General features: G+C 36.6%; 1 protein-coding gene across 2 annotated transcripts in view; it reads left to right on the top strand.

Moving 5' to 3' along the window:
- Positions 1-2166: 2166 nt before the first annotated feature.
- ZCWPW2 (zinc finger CW-type and PWWP domain containing 2) overlaps positions 2167-14743 on the top strand; it is a 115615-nt gene continuing 103038 nt past the window's right edge. Inside the window, exons 1-2 of one of the 2 annotated variants that reach the window (XM_050779503.1) lie at positions 2167-4123; positions 14416-14480. The gene's annotated coding sequence lies outside the window, so the exon portion shown is untranslated. Of the gene's footprint in view, positions 4124-14321; positions 14481-14743 lie in introns of those variants that run through there. The other variant, XM_050779502.1, reaches the window with a different exon arrangement.

Raw genomic sequence — 14743 nt, 5'->3', positions numbered from 1 at the left:
AACTAATAAATTTAGAAAAGATACAAGATATAAATATAAAAATTAGTTATGTTTTTGTACACTAACAAGAGCTATCAAAAAAGTAATTCAGAAGAAAATCCCATTTACAGTAGCATCAAAAAGAGTAAGATACCTAGAAATAAATTTAACCATGGAGATGAGAGATCTGTACACTGAAAACTATAAAACATTGATGAAAGAAATTGAAGAAGAAACAAATGGGAAGATATTTCATATTTGTGGATTAGAAAAACTAATATTGTCAGAATATACGTATGATCCAAAACAATCTACAGATTCAGTGCAATTTGTATCAAAATTTCAATATAATTTTTCACAGAAATAGAAAAATCCTAAAATTCCTTTGGAACCATGAAAGACTCTAAATTTATAACAGAAGCAATCTTGATCAAGAAGAACAAAGCATCACATTTGCTGATTTCAAATTATATTACAAAGCTATAGTAAGCAAAACAGTATGGTGGCATAATAAAAATAGACATATAAGCAGGAGGAAGAGACCAGAAATAAACCCATGCATATACAACCAATGAATCTTTGACAAAGGCAACAAGAATACACAATGGGGACAAGTATAGTCTCTTCAACAAATAGTCTTAAGAAAACTGGATATTCACATGGAAAAGAATTAAATTGGACCATTATCTTAAATCGTACACAAAAATCAACTCAAAATATATTAAAGACTGAGACATAAGACACGAAACTGTAAAACTCCTAAGAGAAAATATAGGGGAAAATCTTTATAACATTTGTCTTGGCAATAATTTCTTGGATATGACACCAAGTGCACAGGCAACAGAAGCAAAAACAAAGTGGGACTACATCCATTTAAAGTGTATCTGTTCAGCAAAGGAAACAACAGAGTGAAAAGGTAGCCCATGGAGTGGGAGAAAATATTTGTAAGCCATACATAAGGGATTAATATCCAAAATTTGTAAGGAATTCATTCAATTCTGTAGCAAAATATCAAATAACTTGATTAGGAAACGAGCCAAGGACGTAAGTAGGCATTTCACCAAAGAAGACATGTGAATGTCCCACATATGAAAAGATGTTCAACATCAATAATCATCAGGGAAATGCAAATCAAACCACAATGAGATATCTCTTCATACCTGCAAGGGTGGCTATTATCAAAAAAGGAGAACATGTTGGCGAGGATGTGGATTGGCATCCTTGTGCACTGTAATGTAAATGGGAATGTAAAATGGTGCAACTGTTGTGGAAAACAGTATGGAAGTTCCCCAAAAAGTTTAAACTACCATGTATACCAGCAATCTCACTTCACAGATATTTATCCAAAAGAATTGAAAACAGGACCTGGAAGAGGTATTTTCAATCCCATGTTAATTGTGGTAGCATTCACAGTAGCCAAGAAGTGGAAATAAACTAATGTCCATCAAGAGATAAATGGATAAAGAAAATGTGGCTTATACATGCAATGGAATATTATTTAGCCTTAAAAAGGAGAAAATTTTGTCATTATGACAGCTGAATAAGCCTGGAGTACATTATGCTAAATGAAATAAGCCAGACACAAAAAGACAAATACTGTATCATCCAATTATATTTAGAATTTGATAAAGTTGTACTGATGGAAACAAAGTAGAAGGGTGGTTACCAGAGGGCTTGGAGTGGAAAGATAGGGAGATGTTGATCAAAGAGTACAAACTTGCAGTTATAAAATCCTTCAGTTATAGAGACCTAATGTACAGCATAGTGACTATATTTAATAATATATACTTGAAATTCGCTAAGATAGTAGATCTTAATTTTTCTTATCAGAAAAAGTAATAGATAACTGTGAAAGTTGATGGGTATATTAATTTGATTGTGGTATTTTGCAATGTATCTATGTCAAAACATCATGTTATATACCTTGGTATATACAGTTTTTGTCAATTATACCTCAATGAAGCTGGTAGAAAGGGCAAAGAAGCTGATAATGCAGCAGGGGAAGTAGAGAGTTTTTGAGGAAAATCGGAAAGGCCAGAATGGATAAATCATGAAACATTAGAACAGAACAAATTTTAGAGATCATCTAGCCCTATTCTCTTTACAGATAAGAACACAGAGGTCCTCTAGAGATTATACAGCTAGAAAGTTGAATAACAAGTATGAAAAATATTTTTGACTTCAAGTCTTGATATTTTTCTACTGTCTCTAAAATATTACAAAATTTTAATCCATATCTTTAGAATTATTTTATTAATCATTTCAAGTTCTTTCTAGAGGTAGGCAGGACACAAATAAGTAACATTCTTTTAATCCTGTTAGTACTTTAAAAATGGCATTATGTGAACATTTCATTTTTAAAATGAAGGTTTGACTGAAAACACATTATATGTTCGGTATTGCAGCCTTATAAGCATTGTTTACAAGTGAAATGTTATCTAGAAAGTGAAAATCATGAAAATTAAAATTATAATGCCAAAATTCTCTGACTCTGAAGACAGTGATACAAATACTGTTATTTTTCTCAAACCTAAGAGAGTTGCATAATCTCTGATAGCCTCTAGCTAAAAATGGATATATATCTTCCTATAACAAAAATGTTATAGAGTGAAAGAACAACAACTTTGGAAGAACAATCATTTTTCTCATTCACATACAAACAGTAAAAGCAATTTCTATCACAAGTAGCCATTTATCTTCATTCCTATTCCATATGTATTTATTCATACTGTCTCATTACATTCTAGTATTAGGCCGGGCGCAGTGGCTCACACCTGTAATCCTAGCACTTTTGGAGGCTGAGGTGGACGGATTGCGTAAAGCCAGGAGTTTGAGACCAGCCTGGCCAACATGGTGAAACTCCATCTTTATTAAAAATACAAAAATTAGCTGGGCATGGTGGCACATGCCTGTATTCCCAGCTTCTTGGGAGTCTGAGGCATGAGAATCATTTGAACCTGGGAAGCAGAGGTTGCAGTGAGAGAAGATCACATCACTGTACTCTGCCTGTGTGACAAAGCCAGACTCTGTCTCAAAAAAAAAAAAAAAAAAATTCTGGTATTGTTCAAAACCCCTTGGGTGTGTTGTGATTTTACCTTTTTGGATTTTGGATACATCAGTCACAAAATGGTTATACATTGTAATAAAAATGGATGCTTCACAAGAATTTATATTGGCTATATTCCATCTTAAATACTTTTGCTTTAATGAACACAAAAACTGTGTAATATTTTAATTCAAGAAGAATTGATCTTATTTTCTATTTTTTTTCAAACTCTGCTGTAACATTTAAAAATAACATGTATGGGCTAGGCGTGGTGGCTCATGCCTCTAATCCCAGCTCTTTGGGAGGCCAAGGCAGGTGGATCATTTGAGGTCAGCAGTTTGAGACCAGCCTAGCCAACATGGCGAGACCTTGTCTCCACTAAAAATACAAAAATTAACTGGGCATGGTGGTGGGCACCTGTAGTCTCAGCTACTTGGGAGGCTGAGGCAGGAGAATTGCTTGAAGCCAAAAGGCAGAGGTTGTGGTGAGCCAAGATAGCATCACTGCACTCCAGCCTGGGCAACAGAATGAGACTCTATCTCAAAAATACATAATTAAATAAAAATAACATGTATAGAATACAGAAATCTTTGTAGAATTTATGTAAAATCAACAGACTTTTCTTAATTTCTTTTATGTAGCTCATGAATTACACTTAAAGCTATACATACCTATAATAATTGTACTGTTACTAAGTTGCTTAGAACTACTTAGTAGGACTCTACAGGCCTGGATGTTCTCTTTAATAAATTCAGATTATCTAGTAATGCTTATTTCTACATTATTTCTGTTGTCCTAATGAAGTTTTCATTATGTTTTATATGTACATTTTAGTAGCTTTCTTACTAGCTAGTTGTTCTGCTTCTATTTTCTCTGCATCTCTTCCAAAACACAAATTAAATGTAAGACATTGTCAGTCTGCTATAACAAATTACCATAGACTGGGTGCCTTCAACAACAAACATGTATTTCTCACAGTTCTGGAGGCTAAAAACTCCAAGATCAAGGTGACAGCAGGTCCTGTATCTGATGGGGGAGTGCTTCCTGGTTTTCAGATGGCTATCTTCTCACTGTATCTTCACATGGTGACGAGGCAAGGTAAAAAAGCAAACTCTGTGCTATTTCTTATTGTAATGACATTAATCCCATAATGAGGGCTGTCCTCTGATGACCTAATTACCTCCCAAAGGCCCCATCCTCAAATGTAATCATCTTGGGGGTGGGATACAACACTTTCTTAATTCCTAGAATTTTTACATTATAGTTATTTAAAAAGTTATTTTGGATGGTGGATGGGAGACAGAACTAGATTGCAGCTTCAACTCGGATGGAGAGAACAGTGTGTGGAGGCTTGCATCGTTAATTTTTGCTCCAGAATGACTGCAGGAATAAATTGAGAAACCTGAGAGGAGCCACAGACCCTCTGAAGGAACCAGATTGCTCCTGCAAGACCTGGGAGACACCCCAAATACTGCAAAATGGGAAAGGGAAATTGTCTGCCCCCAAATACACACCTCCACGGGGGAAACTGAAGATCTAGATTACAGGAGAAGATGCTGGCCTTACCTGGAGCTGAGTCCATTTATAGAGCCGAGTGAAATACAGGGGTAGAGGAAGCAGCAGGAAAAGCCCTATGAGCTCGCTGGGTCCCCTAGAAAGCCATATCTGCCTGACCTCACAGGGATCCTTCAGGAGGGTGGCCAGAAGCACTGAGAACAGGCCACAGGGAGAAGGCAATATCCAGCTGAACTTTGTAATGATTTGAAATGATCAAGAGGCCTCTTTGCCAAAACTCAGAGGAGGGCATGAATCTGGTGTGCAGACTCTACAGGTGGGTAACAAGGAAAGCCATACTTGCTTTTGCAACTGGGGGGTGGGTAGCCTGGGGCAAGTTCTCAGCCCCACCTGCCCACTGCCTGGAAAGAGACTTGGTGATGTTGGTGGGGGAATGGTGGGGGTGAGACTAGCCCTTCAGATTGTTTGGGAGCTGGGTGAGGCCTGTGACTCTGGCTGTCCCCCACTTCCCTGACAATCTGCATGACTCCATATAGACAGCCATAATCCTGCTAGGAACATAACTCCTTGGACCTGGGAACCTCACCCCCATCCTCCACAGCAGCTGCAGCAAGACCCACCCAAGGAGAGTCTGAGCTCAGACATACACCCAATGGTTCTTTCCCACCCACCCTGGTAACTGAAGACATATGGCATATACTCTTGAGAGTTCTAGGGCCCTGCCCACCACCTGTTCCTTTCCATACTGCCACAGCTGATGCTCTCTGGAAAGCATCACCTCCCGGCAGGAGGCCAACCAGCACAAAAGTAGTGCATTAAACCACCAAAGCTAAGGAACCTCACAGAGTCCATTTCATCCCCCTGCCATCTCGACCAAAACAGGTGCTGGTATTTGTGGCTGAGAAACCCAGAGATGGTTCACTTCACAGGACTCTGTGTAGACAACCCCCAGTACCAGCGTGGCCTGGTAGACTTGCTGGGTGGCTAGATCCAGAAGACAGATAATCACTACAGCTCAGCTCTTAGGAAGCCATGTCCATAGGAAAAAGGGGAGAGTACTACATCAAGGTAATACCCCATAGGACAAAATAATCTGAACAATAGCCTTTAACCCTAGACCTTCCATCTGACAGAGCCTACCCAAATGAGAAGAAACCAGAAAATCAACTCTGGTAATATGACAAAGCAAGGTTCTTTAACACCCCCCAAAAATCACACTAGCTCACCAGCAATGGACCCAAACCAAGAAGAAATCCCTGATTTACCTGAAAAAGAATGCAGGAGGTTAGTTATTAAACTAATCAGGGAGGCACCAGAGAAAGGTAAAGCTCAATGTAAGGAAATTAAAAAAAAAAAAAAAATGATATAAGAAGTGAAGGGACGAACATTCAGCAAAATAGATAGCATAAACAGAAAAACAGTCAAAACTTCAGGAAACAGTGAACACACTTAATGAAATGCAAAATGCTCTGGAAAGTCTCAGCAATACAATGGAACAAGTAGAAGAAAGAAATTCAAAGCTTGAAGATAAGATCTTCGAATTAACCCAATCCAACAAATACAAAAAACAACAACAAAAAGAAAAAACGAACAAAGCCTCCAAGAAGTCTGGGATTATGTTAAATGACCAAACCTAAGAATAATTGGTGTTCCTAAGGAAGAAGAGAAATCTAAAAGTTTGGAAAACATATCTGGGAGAATAATCAAGGAAAGCTTCTTCAGCCTTGCTATAGACTTAGACATTCAAATACAAGAAGCACAAAGAATACCTGGGAAATTCATCACAAAAAGATCATCACCTAGGCATTGTCATCAAGTTACCTAAAGTTAAGATAAAGGAAAGAATCTTAAGAGCTGTAAGACAAAAGCACCAGGTAACCTATAAAGGAAAACCTATCAGATTGACAGCAGATTTCTCAGCAGAAACCCTACAAGCTAGAAGGGATTGGGGCCTCTTCAGCCTCCTCAAATAAAAGGAATATCAGTCAAGAATTTTGCTTCCAGCAAAACTAAGCTTCATATACAAAGGAAAGATACAGTCTTTTTCAGACAAAGAAATGCTAAGATAATTTGCCACGACCAAGCTACCACTACAGGAACTGCTAAAAGAAGCTCTAAATCTTGAAACAAATCCTGGAAACACATCAAAACAAAACCTCTTTAAAGCATAAATCTCACAGGACCTATAAAACAAAAATACAGCTTAAAAAAACACAAAAACAAACAAAAAACAAGGTATGCAGGTAACAAATAGAAAGAGGAATGGAATGGAGCCCCACATCTCAATACTAACATTGAATGTAAATGGCCTAAATCCTCCACTTAAAAGATGAAGAATTGCAGAATGGATAAGAATTCACCAGCCAACTATCTGCTGCCTTCAAGAGACTCACCTAACACATAAGGACTCATATAGATGTAAAGTAAAGGGATGGAAAAAAACATTTCACGCAAATGGGCACCAAAAGCGAGCAGGAGTAGCTATTCTTATATCAGACAAAACAAACTTTAAAGCAGCAGTTACAAAAGACAAAGAGGGACAAAATATAATGACAAAAGGCCTTGTCCAACAGGAAAATACCACAATCCTAAATATAAATGCACCTAACACTGGAACTCCCGAATTTATAAAACAATTACTAATAGACCTAAGAAATGAGATAGACAGCAACACAATAATAGTGGGGGACTTCAATACTCCACTGAGAGCACTAGACAGATCATCAAAACAGAAAGTCAACAAAGAAACAATGGGTTTAAACTATACCCTGGAACAAATGGACCTAACAGATTTATACAGAACATTTCATCTGACAACTGCAGAATATACAATCTTTTCAGCAGCACATAGAACTTTCTCTAAGATAGACCATATTATAGGCCACAAAACAAGCCTCAATAAAATTAAGAAAATTGAAATTATATTAGGCACTCTTTCAGACCACAGTAGAATAAAACTGAAAATCAACTCCAAAAGGAACCTTAAAAATTAAGCAAATACATGGAAATTAACCTGCTCCTGAATGATCATTGGGTCAAAAATGAAATCAAGATGGAAATTAAAAAAATCTTCAACCTAAATGACAATAGTGATACAACCTATCAAAACCTCTGGGATACAGCAAAGGTGGTGCTAAGAGGAAACTTCTTAACCCTAAATGCCTATCTCAAAAAGTCTGAAAGAGCACTATCAGACAGTCTATAGTCACACGTCAAGGAATGAGAGAAACAAGAAAAAAACCCAAACCCAGCAGAAGAAAGGAAACAACCAAGATCAGAACAGAACTAAATGAAATTGAAACAAACAAACAAAAAAATACAAAAGATAGATGAAACAAAAAGCTAGTTATTTGAAAAGATAAATAAAACTGATAGACTATTAGCAAGATTAACCAAAAAGAGAGAAAATCCAAGTAAGCTCAATATGAAATGAAATGAGAGATATTACAACTGACACTACAGAAATACAAAATATCATTCAAGGCTACTATGAACACCTTTACACACATAAACTAGAAAACCTAGAAGAGATGGAAAAATTCCTGGAAAGATACACCCGTGTTAGCTTAAATCAGGAAGAGTTAGATACCCTGAACAGACCAATAACAAGCAGCAACATTGAAATGGTAATTTAAAAATTACCAACAAAAATAAGTCCAGGATGAGACGGATTCACAGCAAAATTCTGCCAGACATTCAAAGAAGAATTGGTACCAATCCTATTGACACTATTTCACAAGATAAAGAAAGAGGGAACCCTTCTTAAATCATTCTATGAAGCCAGTATCACCCTAATACCAAAACCAGGAAAAGAAATAAGCAAAAAAGAAAACTACAGACCAATATTCCTGATGAACATAGATGCTAAAATCCTTAACAAAATACTAGCTAATCAAATCCAACAACATATTAAAAAATAATCTGCCATGATCAAGTGAGTTTCATATCAGAGATGTAGGGATGGTTTAACATATGCAAGTCAATAAATATGATATACCACATAAACAAAATTAAAAACAAAAATCACATGATTATCTCAATAGATGCAGCAAAAGCATTTGACAAAATCCAGCATCCTTTTGTGATTAAAACTCTCAGCAAAATCAGCATACAAGGGACAAATCTCAGTGTAATAAAAGCCATCTTTGACAAACTCACAGCCAACATAATACTGAATGAGAAAAAATTGAAAGCATTCCCTCTGAGAACTGGAACAAGATAAGGATGCCCACTCTCACCACTCCTCTTCCACATAGTACTGGAAGTCCTAGCCGGAGCAGTCAGACAAGAGAAGGAAATAAAGGGTATCCAAATCGGTGAAGAGAAAGTCGAACTGTTGCTATTTGCTGATGATGTGAGTGTTTACCTAGAAAACCCTAAAGACTTCTCCAGAAAGCCCCTAGAACTGATAAAATAATTCAGCTAAGTTTCAGGATACATAATTAATGTGTACAAATCAGTAGCTCTTCTATATACCAACAGCAACAAAGCTGAGAATCAAATCAAGAACTCAACCCCTTTTACAATAGCTGAAAAAAATTACTTAGGAATATACCTAACTAAGGAGGTGAAAGACATCTACAAGGAAAACTACAGAACACTGCTGTTAGAAATCATAGACAACACAAACAAATGAAAACACATCCCAGGCTCATGGATGGGTAGAATCAATATTGTGAAAGTGTCCATACTGCCAAGAGCAATCTACAAATTCAATGCAATTCCCATCAAAATACCATCATCATTCTTCACAGAATTAGAAAAAAAAAATTCTAAAATTTATATGGAACCAAAAAAGAGCCCGCATAGCCAAAGCAAGACTAAGCAAACGGAACAAATCTGGAGGCATCACATTACCTGATTTCAAACTACAGTATAAGGCCATAGTCACCAAAACAGCATGGTACTGGTATAAAAATAGACACAGAAACCAATGGAACAGAGTAGAGAACCCAGAAATAAACCCAAATACTTACAGCCAACTGATCTTCAACAAAGCAAACAAAAACATAAAGTGAGGAAAGGACACCCTTTTCAACAAATGGTGCTGGGATAATTGGTTAGCCACATGTAGGAGAATGAAACTGGATCCTCATCTGTCACCTTACACAGAAATAAACTCAAGATGGATTAAGGACTTAAATCTAATACCTGAAACTATAAAAATTCTAGAAGAGAATATTGGAAAAACCCTGCTAGACATTGGCTTAGGCAAGGATTTCATGACCAAGAACACAAAAGAAAATGCAATAAAAACAAAAACAAATAGCTGGGACTTAAGTAAAGAGCTTTTACATGGCAAAGGAACAGTCAGCAGAATAAACAACCCAGAGAGTGGAAAAAAATTCTTCACAACCTATACATCTGACAAAGGACTAATATCCAGAATCTACAATGAGCTCAAATAAATTAACAAGGAAAAAAAAAAAAACATCAAAAAGTGGCCTAAGGACATGAATACACAATTCTCAAAAGAAGATATACAAATGACCAAAAAACATATGAAAAGATGCTCGACATCATGAATGATCAGGGAAATGCAAATCAAAACCACATTGTAGTTATTCATACCACCTTACTTATTCATACCACCTTACTCCTGCAAGAATGGCCATAATCAAAAATTCAAAAAACAGATGTTGGCATGGATGCAGTGAACAGGGAACACTTCTACATGGCTGGTGGGAATGTAAACTAGTACAACCACTATGGAAAACTGTGTGGAAACTCCATAAAGAACTAGAAGTAGAACTGCCATTTGATCCAGCATTGTCACTACTGGCTATCTACCCAGAGGGAAAAAAGTCATTATATGAAAAATGTACCTGCACATGCATGTTCATGGCAGCCATGGAACCAACCCACATCCACGTGCCCATAAATCAATGGGTGGATAAAGGAACGGTGATATATATATATATATATGATGGATTACTACTTAGCCATTAAAAAGAATGAATTAATGGCATTCACAGCAACCTGGATGAGGTTGTAGACTATTATTCTAAGTGATGTAACTCAGGAATGGAAAACCAAACATCGCATTTCTCACTTATAAGTGAGAGCTAAGCTATGAGGATGCAAAGGGATGAGAATGACACAATGGACTTTGGGTACTTAGGAGGAAATAATGGAAGGAGGGTGAGGGATAAAAGACTACAAATAGGGCACACTGTATACTGCTTTGATGGTGCATGCACCAAAATCTCACAAATCACCACTAAAGAACTTACTCATGTAACCAAATACCACCTGTTCCCCAATAACCAATGGAAATGAAATATTTATTTTGAACTCATTTAGACATATATTCTTATCACATCTCACATAAAAAATAAAATATAAGTGAAATAAATTTGGTTATGGAATTCCTAAAGCTTATTCATATAAAAGTACTTTTCCTAAATCACTTTTCAATTCAGTCTTCGATGTTGGTCTTTCCATATCATATTGCTATGGTCTGAATGTCTGTGTCCCCCAAAATTGATATTTTCAAATCCTAACCCCCAAGGTATTAGGAGATAGAGCCTTTGGGAGGTGGCATTAGGTGGTAGGGCTTTGCAGCCTGAACATACTAAGGCAGGAAATTGGTACTGAGAAGTGGAGGTGCTGCTATAATACTTTCCTAAGAATGTGATAGTGGATTTAGGGTAGAGGCTTGCAGAGTTTTGAGGGGCATGCTAGAAAAAGCATACATTGCTGTAAACAGTTTTTTGTTGTTGTTTTGAGATGGAGTTTCACTCTTGTTGCCCAGGATGCAGTGCAGTGGCACGATCTTGGCTCACTGCAACCTCCGCCTTCCGGTTTCAAGTGATTCTTCTGCCTCAACCTCCCAGGTAGCCAGGATTACAGGCACCCACCACATGCCTGGCTAATTTTTGTATTTTTAGTAGAGATGGGGTTTCACTGTGTTGGTCAGGCTGGTCTCTAACTCCTGACCTTGTGATCTGCCTGCCTCAGCCTCCCAAAGTGCTGGAATTACAGACGTGAGTCACCCTGCCCAGCCAGCAGAATGTTAAGGATGATACTGGTGAAGGCCCAGAAAGAAAAGAGGAGTGCAGTAGAGAATATCTCAATCTTCTTAAACAATGCCTAAGTAATCCTGAAGAGAATGTTGGTAGAAATATAGACATTAAAGGCCATTTTAGTGGGAGACCATTCTCAGATGGAAATGAGGAACATATCATAAAGCAATGGAGCAAAGACCATCCTTATTATCATGTGGCAAAGAACTTGGCTCAATTGTGTTCATGTTCTAGTGTTTTGTGGAAGGTGGAACTGTGAGTGATTAAATTGAATATTTGACTGAAGGAAATATCTGAGCAAAGTGTTGAAGCTGTGGCTTGGCTCTTCTTGACTGCTAATAGTAAAGTATAAGAGGAGAGAAATGATTTAAAGATGGAATTGTTAATCAAAAGAGAAGCAGTGCTTAAGGATTTGGAAACTTCTCAGCCTATACATATAGTAAAGAATGAGAAAGCATGTTCAGGAGAGAACATGAAGGGTGTAGCTAAATGACCATCTGATAAATTAGCAATCTCAACAGAAGCCAAGATCTACTATCCAAGAAAATGGCAGAACGACCCTGAAGAAAATTTAGAAGTCATCAGAGTTCTTGAAATGCTTTCATAGTGACTGTTGTCCAGTCATAGCATGAGAAAACCATATCTGTGCACTTTTGGGTGTGCTTATACTTTAAATTATCAAGTGTATTCATGTACAGGCAATGACAACTACATAATGACTTTGAGAGGATATTGACTGGAAGATACAGTGTGGCTGCTGAGATGTTTAATGTAAAAATATGTGCCTTGGAAATTATGAAGTATCTTATTTTTTGTGATACTCTTAGTTTTAAACAGACAATGACTCCTCTTTGCTTCCAGGATAATAATGTCTATTAACCTAACACGGTAAATAAGATGCTTCTGAGGTTTTTCCACCCTCACCTGCTATGACCTTTGCTTCCCTTAAAAAGTGTTCTAACAGCTGAGCTCAATATTTTTGTACATGCTGTGCATCATTATACATGCATGCATGTTTTCATGGAATTTCCTTTTCTTTTCTTTCTTTCTTTCTTTTTTTTTTTTTTTTTTTTTTTTTTTGACAGACAAGGTCTTAGTCTGTTACCCAGGCTACACTGCAGTGACATGATTATAGCTCACTGCAGCTTCCAACTCCTGAGCTGAAGCAATCCTTATGCCTCCACCTTCTGAATAGTGGGAATACAGGTGTGCCCTGTAACACCCAGCTAATTTAATTATTTTTGGTAGAGATCGAGTCTTACTATGTTGCCCAGACTGGTCTCAAACTCCTGGGTACAAGTGATCCTCTCACCTTGGCCTTCCAAAATGTTGAGATTACAGGCCTGAGCCATTGCACCTGGCGAGTTTCCTCTTATGTGCTCCTTTGCTCCTTCACCTCGCTGAAGTGAACTACTTATCTTTTCATGTTCAGCTGCTCCATGCATCCTTCATGGAGCCTTCTTATTTTCAGAAAATTATTTCCTCATTTGTGTTCTCCTAGGTATTTGTGCATCTAAGATTTATCACACTGTACTGCATTTATCAACTATTTTATGGAACTTGGTATCTATGTTCTGAGTCAAGAACGGGGATTGTTTCTTGTTCATCTTTTGTTCACAGTGTCTAACATTTAATAGGAACTCAATATTTGAATTGATGTTTAAAGTCATCCATTTATTCAAAAAATATTGAGTATCTATAGTGTGCAAAATAATATGCTAGGAGTTCAACATAGGGTAATAAGTAATACTCTTATTATCCCCAGGTAAGGGATCAGAGATTTTGAGTGGTGAACTAATTTGCCTAGTAAAGAGTGGTAGAGTTGTCTGGCTGAAAATTGAGTGTCCATAACCATTCATATCCATTTCTTTGTACTTAAGGCTTTATAATTTTAAATAGCCATTCTGTGTTTTCTATTTTTAAAATTTAATATTTTGTTTTTCTGCATTTTCTAGTTCAATATAAGTAAGTTATGAAATAAAAATTTAGAAACAAAAGTTGAATGAAGCAAATATTGTACTGAGCAGAGCTTTGCATTTGTCAATGTCTTTATAAACTAATTCTGATCTACTTAGGTATGATTATATTGGGATCCCTTCGAAGGCTCTAGCATTCTTGTGACCACATTCACTTCCTCATTGTCATTTGCATCTTATATGTGGCAGGAATTTTGAAAACCAGCAAAGTGTTGGAGAAAATGTAATGGAATCAATGAGAATCTGGTTTGAAAAGAATAAGCATTTTATGATCTATATTCTAAATTCTATTAGCCTGGATAAAACATATCAAATCTAAAATACCAAGAGGTTTAAGTTAGATGCAATTGAAAATGAGTATCACTAAGTAATAATGACATTTTCTTAGTGTTAGTTTATCTTCTCAGTATTATCCACTATGAGACCCAACTTCCTAAGAAAATCTGAAAACGTTATCTAGCATTTAAAAGTAATCTTTTAATCCCCTTAACATTTTATAATAGACTGTCATAATGAATTTTCATAAGCTTTCCATTGATGTGGTGCCACAAACTTTCCCCTTTATAGCAATCCATTGGCTGCAAGTTGGACAAAATGCTAAGTGATTGAGTGACAGTAATTACTTTCTTCTTTCTGTCATCTCTCTCATACTTCATTATTTGCATTATTAATATTGTCAAGTTTTTCTGTTTCTTTTTAGAAATTTTTTAACGTAACTTTATTTTCTGAGGAATAATCTAGATAATATATTCTATAAACTTGTTTAGTTAGTTAAATGTAACTCCAATACATTGCATTATAGTAAGTGTAAATGAATAACTGAAAGGCACATTTGTGAAACCCTCTTAAGTTATGGCATCTCCCACCTTTTCAGCAGGAGACCTCCCATATGACCAGCTTACATATGGTCTTAGTGAAGATTCCAGTGTCAATTTCATAGTAAGTATTAGTAAAGCCTATTTTTTCTTACTTATTAAATAAAAATAAATAGAATGTCCTTGAATGAACTTGTTATTGATAATCTCATTGTTTCTAGATCTGTACCCCAACTATTTTCCCTCAGCTCAGTTGTTCATGCAGATATCTGCTTTAGACTTAGAATTTTCTGAATCTCTTTTGGTACAGGGAAGGACATCTGAAAGAAAGGAATACAGAGCCCAGAAATAGATTCATGTGCACATATGTGAATTAGGATAAACGCC

Source organism: Macaca thibetana, chromosome 2 (assembly GCF_024542745.1).
Source record: "Macaca thibetana thibetana isolate TM-01 chromosome 2, ASM2454274v1, whole genome shotgun sequence".
NCBI lineage: Eukaryota > Metazoa > Chordata > Mammalia > Primates > Cercopithecidae > Macaca > Macaca thibetana.
Note: the sequence above shows the minus strand (reverse complement) of the source record. Positions and strands in the feature narration are given on the sequence as shown.